General features: G+C 41.1%; 1 long non-coding RNA gene across 1 annotated transcript; it reads left to right on the forward strand.

Annotated features, from left to right (window-relative positions):
* The first annotated feature begins 6 nt into the window (after window positions 1–6).
* On the forward strand, window positions 7–1,166 carry LOC107184936. The gene is made up of 2 exons (XR_001515840.1): window positions 7–90; window positions 1,033–1,166. It is a non-coding gene; the product is annotated as an uncharacterized LOC107184936 (long non-coding RNA).
* Window positions 1,167–21,296: the final 20,130 nt, after the last annotated feature.

Consider the following 21,296-nt stretch of genomic DNA (forward strand, 5'->3'; position numbering starts at 1 on the left):
CGCCGCTGGAGTGGCGTCGCCTGGCTCCTGGGACCGCGCCCTGCGCCCCAAGGGAGCACCCGGCCTCGGGCCTGCCTCCTCTCCTGAGAGGTGAGCCTGCCTTCCACTGATGGCGAGATGACTCCTGAGGCCTCTGGTGCCCCTGCCCCTGCCCTCCCGGAGCCCCCGTGGTGCACCAGGCACCGGCTCCCCTGCCAGATCGGCTGCAGAAAAAGGCCCCAAGCATCCCCATCTGGCCTGGATTTCCAACCTTGATGGGTGATGCCTACTCGTCCTGATCCCTGGAGTGGGAAGGGCCATACAAGGCCTGCAGCCATCCTGTCCTTGTCCATCGGAATGGACCCCAGCCTCGCTCCAAGAGCCGGGCCCGAGCTGAAAGGCTGTCTGAGAATATCTGAATCCAAGCCCCCAATCCCGTCCCACTTCAGAAAATGTGCAAAAGTTTCTGAAATACAACCTGGTTCCCGAAAGAACTCCATAATTTTATGTTGCGGGGGTCCTTGGATGTAAAAATCAAACAGTGCAAGTGGAGTTAGAAAGAATAGATGGGCATCAAACAGGAAGTGACAGGGAAGAGGGGTGCAGGTGGGCGTGCAGGTGAGGGTGGGACCAGGGGAAACATCAGAAAAGGATGAAATGGCTGTGGGAGGGAAGACGAAATAGATTCAAATGGGAAAAGGTGTACCTTTCAATTCCTCACATAGAGCTTTACGCTTTTAGTAGTAGGGTCATAAAAATTCATATGAAGATGAGATGGATGGAATGGAAAGAAATGGGCTTATGTGGGCATTGACATCAGGTTATAAGAATAAAACATCAACAGAAGGTTAAGGAAGGGCAGCTAGTAAAAAATGAGAGAGGGAGAATCAGAAAAGGGATTGGCAACCAAACATATATCAAAAACTGGGGTTGGAAATGAAGAAGGACCCTGTTATATGGTATTAAGGAAAATGAAAAAAAAAATGGAACAGGTAAAGTATTTCCTTCCTTGAACATTTTAAAAGAAAGTATCATTTCTGATTGTTCTAACAGGTCTCAGTATCTGAAGACACACCCTAGTAGAAAACTACAAAGAAGTTGGGAGGTGGGGAAGAACTATACTGTGAGTTTTAGTCTCTGCTACTAATTTGTGACATTGATGTCTTTGTCGGTAAAAAAAAAAAAAAGAAAGAAAAGAAAAGAAAAGAAAGGAAGAAGAATAAAAGAAACAGCATTAAATGAAGAAGCCATAGAATATAATAGCAAAAGAAGATAACCAAAACAATAGAGGACTGACATTATAATAAAAAGATAAAAGAAAAATACAGGTGCTTTTATGAAAAGGACAAAAATTCAGCCCAGCTGGCAAGGCTCTGTGGTTAAGTGTCAACCTAAGAACCAGGGGGTCATGGTTCAATTCCCTGGTCAGGGCACATGCCCAGGCTCCATCCCCAGCGTGGGGCATGTAGGAGGCAACCAGCCGATCAGTGATTCTCACCAATGTTTCTATCTCCCCCACTTCCTTCCTCTCTGAAATATATATATATATAGAGAGAGAGAGAGAGAGACAAAAATTCTGCCAATAGAAGTAGAGATAAAGTGGAAAAAAAAATCCCAATAGCTTAAGTTGATTAATTTTCCAAGAGAAGTAATTTGCCATTTCTTACTGAAAGTCTCCTTTCTGTTTCTAATGATCTCCAGTGGTTTGGTAGTGGAGAGATGGCATTCATAGTCTCTGAAGAACTAGGAGTGATGCTGAGCCAGGAAACCTCTCTCTTAAACTATCACTTAAGATGCTCAAATGTTGATAAGGCTTCCACTGTTTACAGACTCTGCCGTCAGGTTGGCATTATGTAACTTGTTATTCAATTATCTACTTCCATTGGCTTCAGTCCAGAAAATTATTGTCATTCAGGGCTCCATCACCCATAGAATATTCCCTATAAGGTGGTGCTTAGAGAATGCTGTCAAGGAGGGAGTTCCTGGCAGCTGTTGATCATGCTCCTGCCCACACCTGGAATAAGGTAAGGTTTCCATTAAAAACCAAGGGCCCAGCCCCTGTGCCTCAGGGGTTGAACTTCTACCTAAAAACCAAGAGGTCACAGTTTGATTCCAGTCAGGGCACATGCCCAGGTTTTGGGCTCAGTCCCCAATAGGGGGCATGCAGGAGGCAGCCAATGGATGATGTTTCTCTCTCATAGATATTTCCTCTCTCTCCTTCTCCTTTTCTCTCTCTCTCTCTAAAAAAAAAAAAAAATCAATGAAAACAAACAAACATGGGCTTTGTTTGTGCTGTTATCTAAAAATAAATTAGTTATGATCCTTGCACCAATATAGGGATTCTCTAACCAGGATTCTCAGTTGTGGCACATTAGACTTTCTTTAGGAAGATGTTGTTGTTGTTATTCTTTTTTCATTTGTTTTTAAATACAAGATCTGGGACCTCACTAGAATAAATCGGGCTAACTAAATCAGAAACCTTTGGGATGGACCCAGGCATCTGTATATCATATGTAACCAAGGCTGCTTAACTCTGCTCTTCAGTATCCATCTAAAGACAGCCCACGGGCACCATCAGATCTCAAAACAAGATTTTTAGGTTGTGGCTATACATAGCAGATGATCCTCCCCATGTTAGGCATTAAGCATCTTTACAACGGACTTTACTTTCTACTCATTGAGCCAACAAATTTGTTAATAGCACGAAAATGTATCACCACATGGGTTCCTATAGTACAAGACCACAAATAGCCATGGTTTATTTTGCTATTTCCTAAAGAGAAAGGAAAATGAAAGAAAATAACACAGGCTGTGTACTGTCTGCTGCTGTAATTTATTCATTTGATTGTATTTTACCCAGATATGTTACATGGAAGAGTCCTTTGTGTAGTGGCATATTTTCTGATATTTTAAAAATAAATTAGAGATCTGCACAGGGACTTATGGAATTCAGAACAAGTTGGTCGTAGTATCTGTAAAGAATAAAATGCTAAAAGGTCTTAGTTCAGAGCTTGCCAAGTTAATGTCGGTTACCTTTATAAGAATGTTATCATCCAACAAATATACAAAGTGAAAACATGACTGTTCCTATATGTGGTAACCTTAAAGCTTTATAGTAATCAAATCAATTACCATTAAAACATCTCAGCAGCTACCTGAACAGTCTCTGTTCTTTTCCTCCTAATGTTTACACAGGTAAATAAAATGCTTCTTTGCCCTTGTTCAGATTATTTTGAATACGAAGAATGTTCTTTGCATCAGCAACTGCGTCTCGTGGGACCAATACTGTAATTAATGAGATTTGACAAACACATATTCAGAGCCAAATTTGAGATCCCAGACATAGAAATGAAGATCCATTGTTTTGTTTTCATTTTTTAAAAGGGGAGAAAGATAGATTTAAAGCTTCCTTGTGTAAAGAATTACAACATTTTTTTTTACAAGTTTTGGGCTTTTTAAAAATCTCACACATGAGGCTGATTAATTTTGGGAGGTTGTATTTGGGGTGGGTGAGTGCAGACCATCTGAGACACCAAACTGGAACATCTTGCATTTGAGGTGTATGTGTGTGTGTGTTTTAACTTTATTCTTTCAGCTATAGAATATAATCATGAGGTCTCCCCACTCCCGCCTCCTTGCCCCCATTTTGTTTAGACACTTATGTACAATTTTCTCTTTCTGGAACTTGCATCTTATTCTTGGAAGTCTTTATCATTTTAAAACAGGCAGTTCATTATACCCCCCTACTCAAGCTCTAGATTAATTGTATATTTCTTTGATCCTAACTTTTTTCTCTAAAACATTAAGGTTAATAATATCTATATTCTTCCAGTGCATGGAACTTCAAAAGAATTTCCCTTTGCTATATAGAACAAAAAGATTAACTCTTTATGTTTAAATGGAAGCTAATCGTGAACTTAATTACTTGTAGCACATAGAATACTTAGCATGTTAACATAAAGAAAAATATTTAGGATAAAAAATATTTAGGAAAATTAAAATATTCAAACATTAAAATGAAATTTTCTTATTTTGGGGTATTTTTTTTTAAATCACAAAACTGTTCTTTTATAGTTAGTTTATAAAACTTCTTAGTTTATGAAAATAATATTTTCTTACATTCATATCACTTTTCATTTCAAATCACTTAACAGATATCCATCCACTCATTAATATTCAATATGCCCCAGTTAGATTTTTGTAACCAGTTTTTAAGCTGGGTAAACTGAGTCCTAGAAAGATTCATTAGCATGACTGATCCGTAAAGAAAATAGAACTAGTTCCAGGATGAGAACTCTGTGTTCCTGGCTGACAGTCCTGTTCCCAGACCACGAAGCCGCACCTCTTTCTCTCAGAAGTGACTATTCCACAGAGGAATGTGAGCAAACTCTGAGATGTTTGTCACTCAAACTACCATTGGAAACTTCATTCCCAGGAAGAACAGACCAACATGCTCAGATTTACAAACTGCTCACATGCTATGTACCAAGGTAATTGAATGAACAGTCATTATAACCATAATGCCACACAACGTGGTCTTTTATACCAGAATAAAAAATGAAAGGGGGCCTCAATTTAACATTATTTGATGCACTGTTGTTGGTTTAACACCAGTTAAACTGAGGCAATCACTGTTTTCTTAACCTATTGACCTGGATTTTTAAAATCGAAACTTAGATGTTCATAAACACCCACGGGTTAGGAAAAACAGTGTGCAGATCTACCAGTTCTAAACAGTTCCATCTCTGGAGTGCCTAATCTTTTTTAGCACTATTATGAATTTTTGATTTAGTGACCTGGAATAAAATAAAATAATCGTGATACAAGGAATTGGCAATAAGCTGAAGATGAAGAAAAATGAAAACAACAGGGCTACCATGTATGGCCGTTTCACATATCTTAGCACCTTTTGCAAAACAAATTTCAAGTGTTGCAGTGTTCACTGGCTGGATTTTTGTCATTAATTGTTGAAAGTTATGTAATAGGAAGTGTGCCAAAGAGTGTTCTTTATTCAAAAGTATTACTATATTTTTTTAGTGCATTCCTAAGTCTTCACAACAGTTTTTTACCTGCCTAAGTTAGGCTAACATGATGCCTTTGCATTCTCGGAGTTGACAAAAGCCCCTGTCTCAAGAGACCAGCTGTGTACCATTCCAGGCAGTGTCATTTCCTCCAGTGAGGAATAGAAACAGAAAAAAAAATACTACTACTTTTGCTTTTCATAATTTTTCAAAGTAATCGGGCCCTCTCAACCAAGAGTGGCAAAAAGAGAAGATGACAAAGTGTTCCACTATTGTATTTTATTTACCAAAATAGTTTATGAATAAGGGGTTAAAAATGTATTATGTTGTAACCTCTTTAACAGTATTAAAAATTTAAGATGTGCTGAATATAGCCATGTCCAACAGTAAGCTATAAAGTATAAAATCTTATCAGAGTCATATATACTTGCCAAAGATATGGAGGGCACTTCAAATATTTTATTTTGGAGTACTCAAAAAGTCTTTGGGAAGAGATTAACTGAAGATCATATATGTATGTATGCATAACCTATGGACACAGACAAAAGTGTGGCAAAAAGCCTATGGTGAGGCAGGGGTTGGGTGAAGGGGACAAAAAGGGGGAAATGGGAGACAACTGTAAGACTGATACCAATAAAAATTATAAATAATAATAATTAAGTATTTGAAACCAGTTGGGCCCCATCCTATATATTGCAGTAAATTCTGGAACATTCCTAAGTATTTTGTGGTAGTAATTGCTACCTGCATCAGATTATGAATGCACAAACCAGATTCCTCATCAGATAAATTGTATAATTTTATTATCATCAACTTCCCAAACTCATCAGGTCTTTTTTCCTCAGACCTAAATTCTTCAGGCAGAGAATAGAAGGATTCCCCTGCCACATGGTACTAAGTTATGATTATAAAGCAAATTCCCATTAACCTCACTCAACTTCTAGGACCCAAGTTGTCTGTGGTATTGGAGGGCCAGTGTTAAGAAAGTTAAGAAAGGATAAATTTTTGGCTTAGGACAATCTACTGATACTCTGTCCTTCCTTTAATACTCATGGGATTTTTAATTCTTTGAGGAGAACCTCAATCATCTACAGCCCTGTGGACACTACCAGTACTTAGGGCTAAAGTTGTTGCTACTCTCTGGGTTAAGGAGCATTTTGTCCAAGGATACTACCCTCTGGAATATTCTTCTTTGGCAGTATGCTTGATGCTGAAGTGGAAATTAAAGGCTTCAGGAGCACTATATCCATTTGCCCTAGCTTTTCACCCTCATCTGGTTTCTGAAAGGGAGACAGAAAAAAAGCTCACTCTGGTAATGGTGATGGATGTAGGTGGTGTTTGGAGAAAGGTGGTGAAGGAAGAACTCAGTTCTGGGCACTATCTCCCATCCCTCTGAAAGGGCTGTCTATACCCCCGCTTCCCTTTGTTCTTGCCTAAACTTTGTGTCCTCTTAGCAGATGCCAGCTCTGTTCTATGGTTTAGGTGTTTTCTTTATTTTAAAGGAGCATTTGTGGCACAAGGAGACATATGCCACATCCATGTCTCAGGAATTTTCTAAAGGGTTGAGGGGGGGCTGGGTAACAGGATTACCTCTCATCACCTCAGCTTCCAGTCAGTGCAGGTTCCTTCAAAGGACTTCACCATGTCATCTCTCACCTGCCCATTCCTTCTTTTACCTGTTCTTCCTCTGTCTTCTCCCTCCCTCCCCGCTTTTTACCTTCCCCCTAACATCTGACAAATGGCTAAATATAAGAGAAATAGGGACGTTCAGTGGGAATATATTGAAATATATGAATCTGCTATTTTTGTGAGTCAAAAATGGTTGACTAATGGCAATGTTACATGGTTCAGCCATGCAAGAATTTCAGTTCTTGCAAGCCATGCCACAGATTTCTTATATAGTAACAATACGAACATCTATCAAGCTCTAACAGTGTGCTGGGCACCATCTAGGAGGTGCTTTATATAGAGTCTCTCACTTAATACTTTTCACAGTCTTTTAAGGTAGGTATTATTATTCACAAATTTTTCTGTTTCATACAACTAGTGAGTAGTAGGATTGTAATTTGTACCTAGGCAGTCTTCTCTTTAGGTCCTCTCAGGAATCTGATACATAGGTTCTTCCAACCACCCTTAACCTTTACTCTTTCATCTTCTATGATTCTCGAAGAGCAAGCTTCTCTGTGAATTCAAGTTGGATTAAATACAGGTGGGACCACTCCAGTAGGTTTTATGGGATTTGGGTTCAGTATGGTAAGCAACGATGAATTATGTTCTTACAGCAAAACCCCATGATTAGGCAAAATCAGAAACACCAAGCCACACCCTGCTTTATTGCAGCCATGTCCTTTATCAAGTACGTCATTTCCTCCCATTTTGACTAGTGTAAAGTGAATACCTTGCCTCACTATAAGATATTAAAAGGAGGAATGATCTATTTCTCTTTTGATATTAAAAGAGGCAAGTATTTTCCTTGCTCCTAATAAATTGGTCAGTTTATGTCTTCTTTTCAATTTTCATTGTTCATCAGCCTTGCTCATTCCTCTTTCAGTCATCACAACTCCCAGATCTAAGTGGCTGTGTGATCTGTGGTAGATGAAACCTGAAAACCAAGCAAGATCTTTGTTTAATTCACATTCTGTGTAGGAAAAGGGAGACCTGGATCACATCACCATTCATTCACTGGATCACTGTAATTAAGTGTCCTACCTCTAGGAATGGTAAAAAAAAACAAACAAACAAACAAAAAACTGGTCCACTGCATCTAAATCAGCAGATTACAATACCCTTTGGGTCTGGGGGCAGTTTTCATGTGTGGTTTTCCTTTGCTGGTGGATTACTGTAGTTTGTTACTTTTCCTTCATCCTTTTTTTTTTTTTTTTTTTTTTGGCTTCACTTCCTCCTTCTATTGTTGTAGCTGTCTTTTTCCTCTCATCACTTTTCCTGTTGCCTTTCCAATTGGGTGGGGCCCCATCCAACTCACTCCCTGTCTGGCTCCAGAGTCCTTTTGGTCCCGGGGGAGAACAATCTTGTGCCAAATAGTCCCAATCCTGGGTCATCAGAAGTAAGATCCCATAGACTAGTATCTCTAAAGTTTTCCTGTACTGATTTTATATTAGAATGAAACTCAAGGATGCCTGATTGTTTGGGGCGGAGGGGGCCTGGGGGTGAGGGTGGGGGGAGACCAACAATTCATTCTCTTGGCCTCCTAGCCCCAGACCATTCTGAACTCTGACAGCACCCACATCCATCAAATCAAACAATGAAATCAACTTTGGTTACTTAGCATAATAGAAATAAACTTGTAATATTCTATTAGTGAAGGATCAATGTCTCCTGTCTTGAAAATAAACATCAGAGCTTGGCCTCAACATTTATGTAGCAGCAAGAGACCATTATTTTGTGGCAACATTCAATTACATTGACATCAAGACAGATTTATTAAATTAATAAATAGTACATGATTTTCAGCCTTTCATTTCTAACCCTCACTCCCACGCCCCTCTGCCAGGTGAGCTTATGAAACCCTTCACCCATATTTTTGACTCATTGTCTATGACTTTTATTTCTTTTTTATTTGTCAGTTTATACTCAAATTTATTTTTAAAATATCCATATTTTTCAGATGGCAAATTTTAATTGGTTATTAAGAACAAAGTTAATGATGAGAATCATCGAATTGTTAATTGTTGCAATATTTCCCTGGCATCATATTTGAAGAGGAAGTATTTCAGATGTACTTTTCAAAGTTCTGAATGTAGCTAATGGCAAAAGCCCAAGGTTCCTGCTGCCTCTTCCTCTAACTTCCAACCTCAGGGCTTTTGCCCTGGCTGTTTCCTCTGCCTGGAATGCTCTTCCCTGGCTGGCTTTTTCTCATTACTCAAGTCCTCTGGAATGTCATTCCACAGAGAGGTTTTCTCTGAGGGTCCCTTTGAAAGAGCCTACTCTCCCATCCTTAGTCCCTCTTCATCATGTTGCTCTGTTTCATTTTCTCTATAGTCACATGTCACTATCTGAAGTGCTTATATCTGAGTTACCCTTTTGGGGACAGCGGTCTTGTGCTTCTTCTCATACTAAATCCCTATGTCCTAAAACCCAGAACAGACCAGGCACTCAGTGGCAATCAATAAATAAATGTTCATTAAATGACTGATTGGCTGACTGAATGAATAACTCCAAAATATTCATATGTGAATTGCCTTAGACCCTTGCTCTCTTAGACATTTGTAATATACCATCTTTCCAGCCCTCTACCCTACAGGCTCTGGACTCCTTATATTCTTAGGAACAATAGGAATTGGACAGAAAGCATCAGCACATTTTCAGATTTTAGGCCCTGTCTTACTCCAATTTATTGTTCCAGCATCTAAACCACTTTAGCAAAATTCTGGTGAGCAGGATATGAGAGAGAAATATTTCCTCCTCTTTTCCATCACCACAGATCTAACTGGCTTGGAGTTCCAAGTGGCTTAATATTGCTGACAATAAGGAAATAAGTAGCACGCGGTCATCATGTCATTCCCCTTTTCAAAAACCTCAGAGCCTTCTCACTTATAGGATAACCTTCTCTCCCCTCAGATTTTTATCCAAAATGACCCATGCATACCTATAGTTTTCAGTACATTGTAGTTATTTATATGGTAGAGGCCTGGTGCACGAATTCATGCACGGGTGGGGTCCCTCAGGGTGGCCTGTGGGGATTGGGCCGAAACCCACAGCCCAACGCCGCCTGCAGCTCCTACCTGACTCTCCCACTCATCCTGGCCCCACTGCACCTGCCGCAGGCTCGTGTCCAATCAGTCCCAATCGGGAGAGGCTCACGCTCCTGCAGCAACACTCACCAGCCATGAGCCCTGCGTCTGGCACCCTCCCAAGGGGAGTGGCCTGTGGGATCAGGCCGAAACAGACTCTCTGACATCCCCCAAGAAGTCCGGGATTGTGAGAGGGCACAGGCCAGGCCAAGGGACCCCACCAGTACACGATTGGGGCCGGGGAGGGACCACGGGAGGGCTCCCGGGCATCTCTGGCCTATCTCGCTCAGTCCCTGATCAGCCAGACCCCAGCAGCAAGCTAACCTATCAGTTGGAGCATCTGTCCCCTGGTGGTCAGTGCACATCATAGCGAGCCGTTGAGCGGCCTTAGCCTATCATTAGCATATTACACTTTGATCGGTTGAGCAGTTGACTGGTCACCGGATGACCAGACACTTAGCATATTAGGCTTTTATTATATAGGACTAGAGGCCCGGTGCATGAAATTCGTGCATGAAAGGGTTTCCTCAGCCCAGCCTGCACCCACTCCAATAAGGGACCCCTCGGTGGATGTCCAACCACCAGTTTAGGCCCGATCCCACAGACACCCCTCTCACAATCTGGGACCGCTGGCTCCTAACCACTCACCTGCCTGACTGCCTGATTGCCCCTAACCCCTCTGTCTGCCTGCCTGATCACCCTTAACCTCTCTGCCTGCCTACCTGATCACCCCTTACTGCCTCTGCCTGTCTGCTCACCCCTAACTGCCTCTGCCTGCCTGCCTGATCACCCCTACCTACCCTCCCTTGTTGTCCTGATCTCTCCCCCAACTGCCCTCCCCTGCTGGCCTGATCAGGGTTTCCTCAGCCCAGCCTGCACCCACTCCAATAAGGGACCCCTCGGTGGATGTCCAACCACCAGTTTAGGCCCGATCCCACAGACACCCCTCTCACAATCTGGGACCGCTGGCTCCTAACCACTCACCTGCCTGACTGCCTGATTCCCCCTAACCCCTCTGTCTGCCTGCCTGATCCCCCCCAACTGCCCTCCCGGCAGCCCTGATCGCCCCCCCAACTGCTCTCCTCTGCCAGCCAATTTGGTTCTGATTGGTCACTTTCTATGCCAGTCAGCATTTCTGGGCCTATCAATGGGGCCTGATCAGAAAGGTGGGGCTGATCAGCAGCCCCAGTGGAGGCCTGGAGAGAAATGGAGGCACTGCTGTTGGCCAGGCAGGGAGAGAAAGAGAGGCAATTTCTGATCAACGGCTGCCACAGAGGCTACAGATCAGACCCTGCCTCTCTCTCTGCAGGCCTCTCTCCGGGCCCAATCCACAGCCCCCTAGGCCAGTGATGGCGAACCTTTTGAGCTCAGCGTGTCAGTATTTTGAAAAACCCTAATTTAACTCTGGTGCCGTGTCACATACAGAAATTTTTTGATATTTGCAACCATAGTAAAATAAAGACATTTTTGATATTTATTTTATATATTTAAATGCCATTTAACAAAGAAAAATCAACCAAAAAAATGAGTTTGCATGTCACCTGTGACACGCGTGTCATAGGTTCTCCATCACTGCCCTAGGCAGTCAGTACTGGGTCGCCATGGCAACCCAGCACTGACTTCCAGTCTGGTCGAGCCTTCGGTTGTAATCAGTGGTTATGACCCTGGCTCTTTATTATATAGGTGTTTATCTTCTTTACCAGCATGTGTACTCCTTGAAAATAGCCTATTCATTCACAGACATTTACATTGTACCTCTAGGTTGAGCTTGATATGGGGGAATATATTGTTGAAAAAGACACTTTTCAGCTTTCAAGCCCTACAATTTCTATCTCAGTGTGTGGCTTGACTTTGGGAAGTGATTACTAATGTTTCTGGAATTAAATTTTAGTCCCAATAGCTGAAGTCTGACCACCTGGGTTTGAATTCCCTGCTCCATTAATTGTTAGCTATATGATATTAAGCAAGTCACTTAACCTTTCCGTGCCTAAATTTTATCAACTGCAAAATGATATGATATTACTAAGTATGTGGTAGGATTATTATGATAATTTAATGGGTTTAGCACAGAGCTTGGCACATCATAAGTTCTTTGTGAATGTTTGTGAATGTGTTCTGCTAAGTGGAGCTGGTCTATGCCCTATATGGTCTATAACCATACACAAATGTGCCTGACATTTTAACACTATATCACTGCTGTCCCTTGCCTTGAATGTCCTTCCCAGTCCTCCCTGACCCTTAATGCCTTTGAAAGCCATTCTCTGCTTTTATAATTTAACAGGAGGCCCGGTGCATGAAATATGTGCATGGGGGAGGGGGCTGTCCCTCAGCCCAACCTGCATCCTCTCCAATCTGGGACCCCTCAGGGGATGTGACTGCCGGTGTAGGGCTGATCCCTTTCACAATCCGAGACTGCTGGCTCCTAACAACTTGCCTGCCTGCCTGATTGCCCCTAACTGCTTCTGCCTGCCAGCCTGATCGGCCCTTAACCACTCCCCTGCCAACCTGATTGACACCTAACTGCTCCCTTGCCAGCCCAATTGCCCCCAACTGTCCTCCCCTCCTGGCCTGATCTTGCCCCAAACTCCCCTTTCCGGCTGGCCTGATGGCCCCCAACTGCCCTCTCTTGCTGGTTTGGTCACCCCTAACTGTCCTCCCCTGCAGGCCTGGTCGCCCCCAACTACCCTCCCCTGCTGGCCATCTTGTGGCGGCCATCTTGTGATGATGCGAAGGCTTCATGTGAGGGCATAAGGACCACCTAGGCTTTTATTAGGATAGATAGAGACCCAGTGCACGGGTTTGTGCACCATTGGGGTCCCTTGGCCTGGCCTGTGGGGATCGGACCGAAACTGGCTTTCTGACATCCCCCATGATGTCCCAGATTGTGAGAGTGTGCAAGCCAGTGTATGATTGGGGCTGGAGAGGGCTCCAGGGCATGTCCAACCCCATCTCACCCAGTCCCAATTGGGGCCGGCTGGTTGTGGGGGGACCGCTGGAGGTTGGCCAACTGGGGAGGGATGGTGGTGTTCAGCTGTCTTGCCCAGTCCCGTTTGGGGCTGATCGGGGCCAGGGAGGAACTGCAGGAGGGCTCCAGGGTGAGTCTGGCCCATCTCACTCAGTCCAGATTGGCCAGACCCCAGTATCAAGCTAACCTACTGCTAGGAACATCTGCCCCCTGGTGGTCAGTGCACATCACAGCAACTGGTCAAGTGCTCCAGTGGTCGAGTGGATACTTAGCATATTAGGCTTTTATTATATAGGGCATCACATATATTAATAAGCTGCCTTGCCTTTGCTGGTTGGTTCAGTGGATAGAGTGCTGGCCAGTGGACTGAAGGGTCCAAAGTTAAATTCTGGTCAAGGACACATACCCAGGTTGTGGGCTTGATCCCCAGTAGGGGGCTTGCAGGAGGCAGCCAATCAATGATTCTCTCTCATCATTGATGTTTCTATCTCTCTCTCCCTCTCTGAAATCAATTAAAATATATTTTAAAATAATAATAATAATAATAAGCTGCCTTTTAAGAACTTAACTTTTCCTGTGTCTTGTCTCCCCAGTGAGATAAAATTGTGAGGATAATGCTGTGATTCTTCAGCAGGGTCCAAGATGGTCCTACATTCATAGCATGTACGTTCTAACTCTTATCTCAAGGTAGTAACTGGAGAATGGAATGCCAAATTCAACAGCCTTTTTATGGATGGCTGTTGGTCGCTTTGATGACATTATTTCAAATTTCATAGATTCAAGGATGAAAACAAAAGTTTTTATGTCATCTAGTTACATCTGCAAAGAGGAAGTTTCCACAATGCCCCTTAATTCCAGTGAAGAAATTCTTCCTTATCTTTAAATATTGACACAACATAAGTACTTTTCCTCATTGAATCAGCAATAGTGATGGGAAAAAAATATTAGTCATCCTCCTCCTCATAATGAGCCTACATATACTTCAAGACAGTCATCAACTAATTCCCTTCTCCCAAATGAACAATCAAAATATTTATTTGCATAGCTAATATCACAAACGGTCTAGGCAAACAGACAGAGTTGCTCTCCTGTGAATACTGTCAGCTTGTAGTTCATGGTTTAGGCGACTGCTCTAGAGTGAAATAAAAACCTCTTTAGAGACTTCTACTGGTCAATCAACACTTAAAATGTTTTTCTAAGCAGCTCCTCGTAATTGGAATCTTTTAAGAGATTTTTTTTTTTTTTTGGAGATAGAATGGTGATACTTAAAACAATACAGAATAGTCATCCACTCAACAATCATTGAGCACCTACAGTACATAGTATTGAGTAACACAGTATTTGGCTAAGCAGTGGCGGGGATGCAAAAAAACTGTTAGCATCAGTAGCTACCGCAAGGAAGTTTAGAGATACGAAAGTTTCCTGAGTACTTATTGTGAGCTGGGCACTGCCCAAGTACTAGAAATGTACAGATAACATTTCTTTCTTTGAGAAGCTCATAGTCTAGAGGGGGAGTATAACAGTCTTATATGTTCAACAGTCTTATAAGTGCTATGAATGATGTTAGTAGCAAGGGGTACTCTGGGAATGCAGAGGAATACTTCTACCTACAGCCTAGATGAAAGAATAAGGCTTAACTTAATAAAAAAATTTTATTTAAAAACATGGGGAAAGGCATTTCAACAAAGGGAACAGCATGCACAAAATCAAATGGGGAAGAAAAATCATGCACATTCCGGAAGCTACAGGGAATTTGTCTGAGTAAGGGTGACTGGGAGACAGTTGTGGAGATATAGCTAGAAAGTAAGGAAAACTGATTCATGGAGAGGTTTATTTGTACCATGAAAAAGACCTTGGCTTTTAAATCCTTGAATAGTTGGGGAGCCACTAGAGGAGTTTAAGCAGAGGAATGACCTGATCAGATTTGCAATTTAGAAAAATTACTCTGAGAGTTGTGTGAAGGAGAGAGAGAAAGGGAGGTAGAGGCAGGGAAATGGAGGGATTATCACAAGGATCCAAGTAAAGACTGATGAAGGAAGGACCCAAACTAGGTGCCTTATGAGATCTGGAGACGTAGAAAAATGAAAAACTGGGACTGCTTGTGTCCATTTTAGAAGACACAACTGCTCACAAGATTTATATTAATTAAATATCCATAGATTTTACATAGGCAAAGACAGTTTACTTATATTGCATGTAAAAGTCCTTTAACTGCAAATTACTTCTTGTGATAGAACCAATTTTTTTTTTCATTGAGAATATATCTTTTCAGTTACAGTGGAAATTGATGGGGAAAATCAGCATTTTACTCTCTTCAGTCTCATAATGTATAAAAGGTGTCCCACAGTTCCTTCCAACAAACAATACTCTCCAATCAAACAAAAGCAAAATAAAAACTAAATTCACAACCAAACAAAAGAAAAAATATTTTTAAAAGATGATAGATAGCTAGATAGATAGATATGTATGTACATACATATATAGGTTCAAGATGAGGAGTATTTCAAAATCCTGGCTTAGGTCATTCAGACCTTGACTGGAAAGCCTCCAGATCCTATACAACTTGCCTGCTGTCACAGATTAGGTTCTTAGAGTTTGGGATGAGTTTGGAATATAATATGTTTACTAAGGGTTAACTGTGTGAAAGGAAAAGGGTGGAAGTAGAATTGGGCAGAGGAAGAAGTCAACCCCAACTGCAGGCTGACAAACTTTCAGACAATCTGGTGGCGATATCTGGAGCAAATATTGTCCTTCGTAGTGGCATATGTCTGGCCAAAATGGTTTTTGTACCTCAGCCTCACTTATTAGATGTGAGCTGCCTCAGGAAGGGCTTAATCTCCAGAGAACTGGTTCTTAGCAGCTGCAGCAGACCCTGCAGATGCCAACACACCCCACGGCTGGGTAGCATGTCTTCCTTTGAAAGAGGCTTTCTGTGTCTCCCAGTCCTGCATACCATTTAGATGGAGCTCAACAACAGAATTAGGCCATCTTCCTGGCCTTGGTAGAACAAAATCTACATTGCTCAGCCACGTGGCGGTACCTTCTTCCTACCTTTAGAAGTACTATTTTCAGTATTATAGAAATATCAAGATGTGTTGAGAAAAGAATTCAAAACTGAGTTTAAAATCATTTATTAGTAATAAAACACCAGTGGGAACTGAAAGAAGAAAGGCAGAAAAAAATTAACATTGGTGTGAGGATATTGTTCTCTTACTTTTCTTTATATAAAGTGGAAATCACAGAATTAATAAAACATACAAGGCAATTATGTGGCTTCATAGAACTAGAAGGAACATTAGAAAGTGATATAGAGCACTCCTAAACTATAGGACAAAACTATGGGCTCTTTTCTCCATCCAGTCAGTTATAGCCCCACCTGAGGGACCTTCACCAAAACATTTAAATTCTCTTTGCTTGACTAACTAATAATTAAATAGCAATCATAACAGGAATGTGTCATGTAGATATTATGGCACAAGGTACAGGATGGAAGTGGAGATAATTTTTAAAACCAATAGAATGACTAAAGAAAGACTGACTGGTTAGTATTTAGAATATCAGTCTTTTTCAACATCGTGGCAGAGCAAGGGGCAGAAAATAGTGAAGATTATTAGTTGTGATTCCTGTAACTTAGTACTCTGTACTGAGTTCATAAACTTCTCATCCCCCAGAATTTATTTCTCTGGTTAAAATTCATGGACTTAGACCCCATACACTTGCAATGTTGCAGGAATACAGTTGTAGTGTCATTCTGGCTGAGAAAACATTTTATAATGATTTTTTCCCCTGAAAAGAAGGGGGTTTCTAATATTCCAAGTATATCTTTGAATTATGGTTTCAGCTATTATTTCCATAATATCGAGGATGTTTATGATTCATTGCTATGAGCCAATAATGACTTGCATTTTTTAAACTAACTGACCTACTTTTTTTTGGTTAATGCTTACCCGAGGATATTTTTCCATTGATTTTTAGGGAAGAGTGGAAGAGAGAGGGAAAGAAAGAGAGAAAGATTGATGTGAGAGAAACACATCGATTGGTTGCCTTCTGCATGAACCCCAACCAGGGCCTAGGCAGGGGAGGAGCCTGAAACCAAGGTGCATGCCCTTGACCAGAATTGAACCCAGGACCCTTTGGTCCACAGACCAATGCTCTATCCACTGAGCCAAACCAGCTAGGGCCTAACTGACCTATTCTGAACAAATATCATTTTTCTTATATTATGCAAATTATTTGGACAATAATAAAATAACATTTACTTTAAAAAATTTATTTTTCACTAATTTGGATAGAGTTTGCTGCTCCTCTGTCACACGAGGAGGTTTATTATAAGCTCCACTGTAACCCTTTTCCTCAACCCAACTAGTGGGGTTCTGCATTCTTGCCTTGAAGGCATGCTGTATACCAGAGGACCTCTCTCCAACCTGTCCTATGAAAAGTCAGATTACTGCAATAATACAGATGTGAGGAGAGGGAGAGGGAGAAGGCAGCTCAGAAATGGGTAAATGATAACATCCAAACTAAATATAAACATGCATGTGGCCCCCCAAATATCTGAAGGGTAACTATGCCACACCAGTTACCCTCAGACACTCTGGTCTTTATCACAAGTTATATTAATTACCTCTGGAAAATAATGCACTTACAAGTTATCATCTTAATAGCTTTTTAAAAATTCCAGCAAATCAGGTTAAATGCTTTGGTTTTCAGAATGTATAGCTAATGAAAAACGACATTAGACGCCTTTAGTTTTTTTACTGCAAAGATGATCTTGGCCTTACGCACTGCATCTATTACAGTTGCCACAGGAAGACCCTGTAGCCCAAACCCTTCATCTCAGTGAACACTGTTAGCAGTGGACACTGGATGCCAGGACCTGCCCCACTGTCCTCCCCAAAGTCAGAAACTTTCACTGCCGCTCTCCCAAGAAAATTGATTCTGAATGGGAGACACCTACTTCCTCCCATTGTTCTCTTCCAAAACCATTTCTCCTACAAGCAAGGTGGACTGGCTGGGCCTAGGTCACGAATGCACTCCGTTGCTATGAGAGACCGTGAAAATGCATTTGGGGCCTGTACATTGGGGAGGCAGGATTCATACTGTGGAGAATTCCTCAAACATAGAAAGGATGTCCAAAAGATAGTGAGTGGCCACGGAAACCTAGGCATGAATTGCAACCAAATGGAAAGGTTAAAAATTGTCCATCGAGTTACTGGTAGTGACTTACATTTCTCTCGCCATAGAAATGGGGGAAATTCTGGACATCCCAGGAGAGCTGGAGAAGGAGTCATTTGAGTGCTTCTTGCTGACATCTTTCCTTGTGTTCCAGGCTGTTGCAGATGGCAGGAAGTCCCTGCGCAGGCCTCTGGCTGGGCCTTTCTCCAAGAGCTGACCCTCAGCTACTGCACAGGGGCTCGCTGCCAGAGCAGCAGGGAAAGACGAGTCACATACAAAAAGGCACAGCCCGTTCTCCATAACAATTTAGATATTTAGCTGACACACAGCGGGGAAAAGAACAAGTTTTCAAGCCTTGTTACTATGCATATGCTAATTATTAGACAGAGGGGGGCATTATAATTGAGTTATGAAACAACTAAATAAAAATAGAGTACCTGACAGAGAGCTTCTTTTACATGACGTTTTTACACAAGAATAAACAATGTGTTCTTTGTAGAGCTTAAGAAAAAAAAAGAAACAGGGTTAGTTTTATTCTGTAAACTACAGTCTCTTGTAACTAGACTAGTGCTCATATTTGCTGACATCTTGATTTATAAAAACCTGAACAGGTTCAATTCCAATAGTTCTTTTTTTTCAAGCAACACCAGACAAAGAGGGGAAAGATTGATGCCCCCCTCCCTAAAAATGACATATGCAAAAGCTTTAGAATTCTCTTTGTTCAACTCTGGGTCAGATTTCATGAAAAAGTAATTGAAATTCCTTTTGCTCCCCTTCTTCCATGCACGTATGGAGACTTGTGTTTCTAATGAGCACAAAGAAGCTTCCTTCCACAGAACTTCATCTTTGAAAGATGAAATAACCTGTTTCCCTCAATTCTTATCAATCTTGTTTCTCTGTTTTATTTACTCTCCCTCCTCAACCACAACAAAGAATTTGTGCTAATTAAATTCACTGTTGAAAAAGGCAATCCAATGCCTAGAAATTGGTGGCCTGTGCGAAGTGGTCACAGTGGAATCTAAAGCAGAGAAATAAAGGGCACTGGGTCTGTTCACATTTTTCAACAGTGACTCACCATGGGTAAAACCAAGAGTAATTGTAGCTCTGAAATGGCAAATAAGTTGTTCACCCTGTATTTAGATAACAAATTTGTGTAGTATATTTTGAGTTCCTTTGTCTGAAAAGAAAGACAACAAAGATAGTAATATATTGCCCAGCCAGAGTGGCTCAGTTGGTTGAGTGTTATCCCATGCACCAGGAAGTCACTGGTTCAATTCCGGGTCAGGGCACATACCCATGTAGTGGGCATGATCCCCAGTAGGGGGCATGCAGGAGAGAGCTAAGGGATGTTTCTATCTCTCTCCATCTTCCTTCCTCTCTCTGGAAACAATGAGTACATATTTTTAAAAAAGATAGTAGATTGCCCTAACCCGTTTGGCTCAGAGGATAGAGCATTGGCCTGCGGACTGAAGGGTCCCAGGTTCGATTTCAGTCAAGGGCATGTACCTCTGTTGCAGGCACATCCCAGTGGGGGTGTGCAGGAGGCAGCTGATCGATGTTTCTCTCCCATTGATGTTTCTAACTCTCTATCCCTCTCCCTTTCTCTCTGTTAAAGAAATCAATAAAATATATATATATATATTGTAAAAAGATAGTAGTATCAGGTAAAAGAATTTGGAAAAAGTCCTATATAAGCCATGTTTACTCATAAAATCATACTTTCTTCATATCAAATGATAAAAGTAAAAAAAAGAAAGATACAATTTCTGCTCAGAGAAAGCAACCAGTTGATTTTTTAAAGGTCTCTAAATTAGGCATTAATTTGTGTTTTCTACAAAGAAATTCCCCTTCACCGGGTAACCACTAAACCTCAATGCACATATGACTATGATAAGGTAGTACCCTCCTTGTACATGTTTGCTTGTATAATTCACCTTCCTAGAGTCATCTATGACTTCTACCATTAAAGTAATAAACAACAGAAATTACTTTAAAAATGGACTTGTGATTATAGCAGAACTATTTTTGCTATGGGTTCTATTTTCAAACAAATAGGTCAAGGAATTAAACTTCATTACAATCCATTAACATAACAGAATATTCCAAGTAAATGATATTTTAACAGGTTACTCAGAGTCCCCCTCCTCTAAATCAGTTTCTGAACCAAAGAGATTGAATATTACTCAAGCATACCCAGAATGCTGTGAAATAATTTAATAGTTTCCCCCATTTCCTGGAGCCAAGAGGGCCAAGAAACTGACTGATCCACATTGCTATTGCCCATGACCCAGTGGCATGTTCTGCCCCATCACATGAAATAGGCAGTGGAGAAGCTTGATGACTAATACTTCTTGCTCTTTTGTGGAATGAAACATTCAAGTTGTCAAGTTGATGGCGTTTTAGGCTTTGTCAGCAGGGCCTAGCCTTCAGTTTTTCCAATGGGAATGTTAAGTGACGGCTAATAACTTTCGATGGAATTTGCCCCAATTGCATTGTCTGCAAATCAACAAGAGCCCACTTGAACCTCCAGCATGAAAATGACCTATCTTATCCTGATTATCCAGCTTATTAAATGTCGGGCTTATATTTTCCTCCCTTGATTCCTTCTTTGTCTTGGCCACTGTACTGTTCTCTACCAGAGAGAAGATTTAGAAAGAAAAAAAGTAAAGTTAAAAATAATGAATTATTCTTAAGTACCTGTGTTGTGGAAAATAATTTGGATTGAAGTGTTTGGAAAATGAAATAAATATGGCTTGAAGGTTATCTATGGGTTTGCATCCTTGTCCTTATTGCAAGACAAAGTTAATTAAGAAATAATATGATATTTTTACATATACTTACCAAGAAAAACATTACGGTTTTCAAAGTACTTTCATGTCACCATCTCATTAGATCCTCCTAAAATTCCTATGATGTATGTTAAGCAGGTTTTATTTATATTTATTTTAATATCATCATTAAGCACTACCTTTTATAAATGAAGAAACTGAGGACAATATGTTGATTGTTTTTAGTCATATGCAGCCAATAGTAGTAAACTTGAAAGTAGGTACCAGCTCTTCTGCCCTATGGCCCCAGATGGTTTCTACTGGTTCATCTGCCTCTGCTTTCTGGACATCACACAGTTCTTAGTTGAAAGGGCCTTATATGCAATTATCCACTGCACAACCTGCTGTGTTCCAACAATGCAGCTATAGAACTCAGAATGCATTCTCTCTAGGACAAAAATGCTTATATCCCTGTGCCAGTTCACAAGAACCTATGCCTAACCCACAGTTAAGTATGTTACTTTAAGACAAAATATGTTTCACAGAAGAGTTTCCCTCAAGGAAATTTCAAGGAAAAAAGTTCCAAGGTCAAATAAATTTGGGAAACACTGCATATCATATATCTCACTCAGAGATT

Source organism: Myotis davidii, unplaced genomic scaffold, assembly GCF_000327345.1.
Source record: "Myotis davidii unplaced genomic scaffold, ASM32734v1 scaffold44, whole genome shotgun sequence".
In the NCBI taxonomy this organism is placed as follows: domain Eukaryota; kingdom Metazoa; phylum Chordata; class Mammalia; order Chiroptera; family Vespertilionidae; genus Myotis; species Myotis davidii.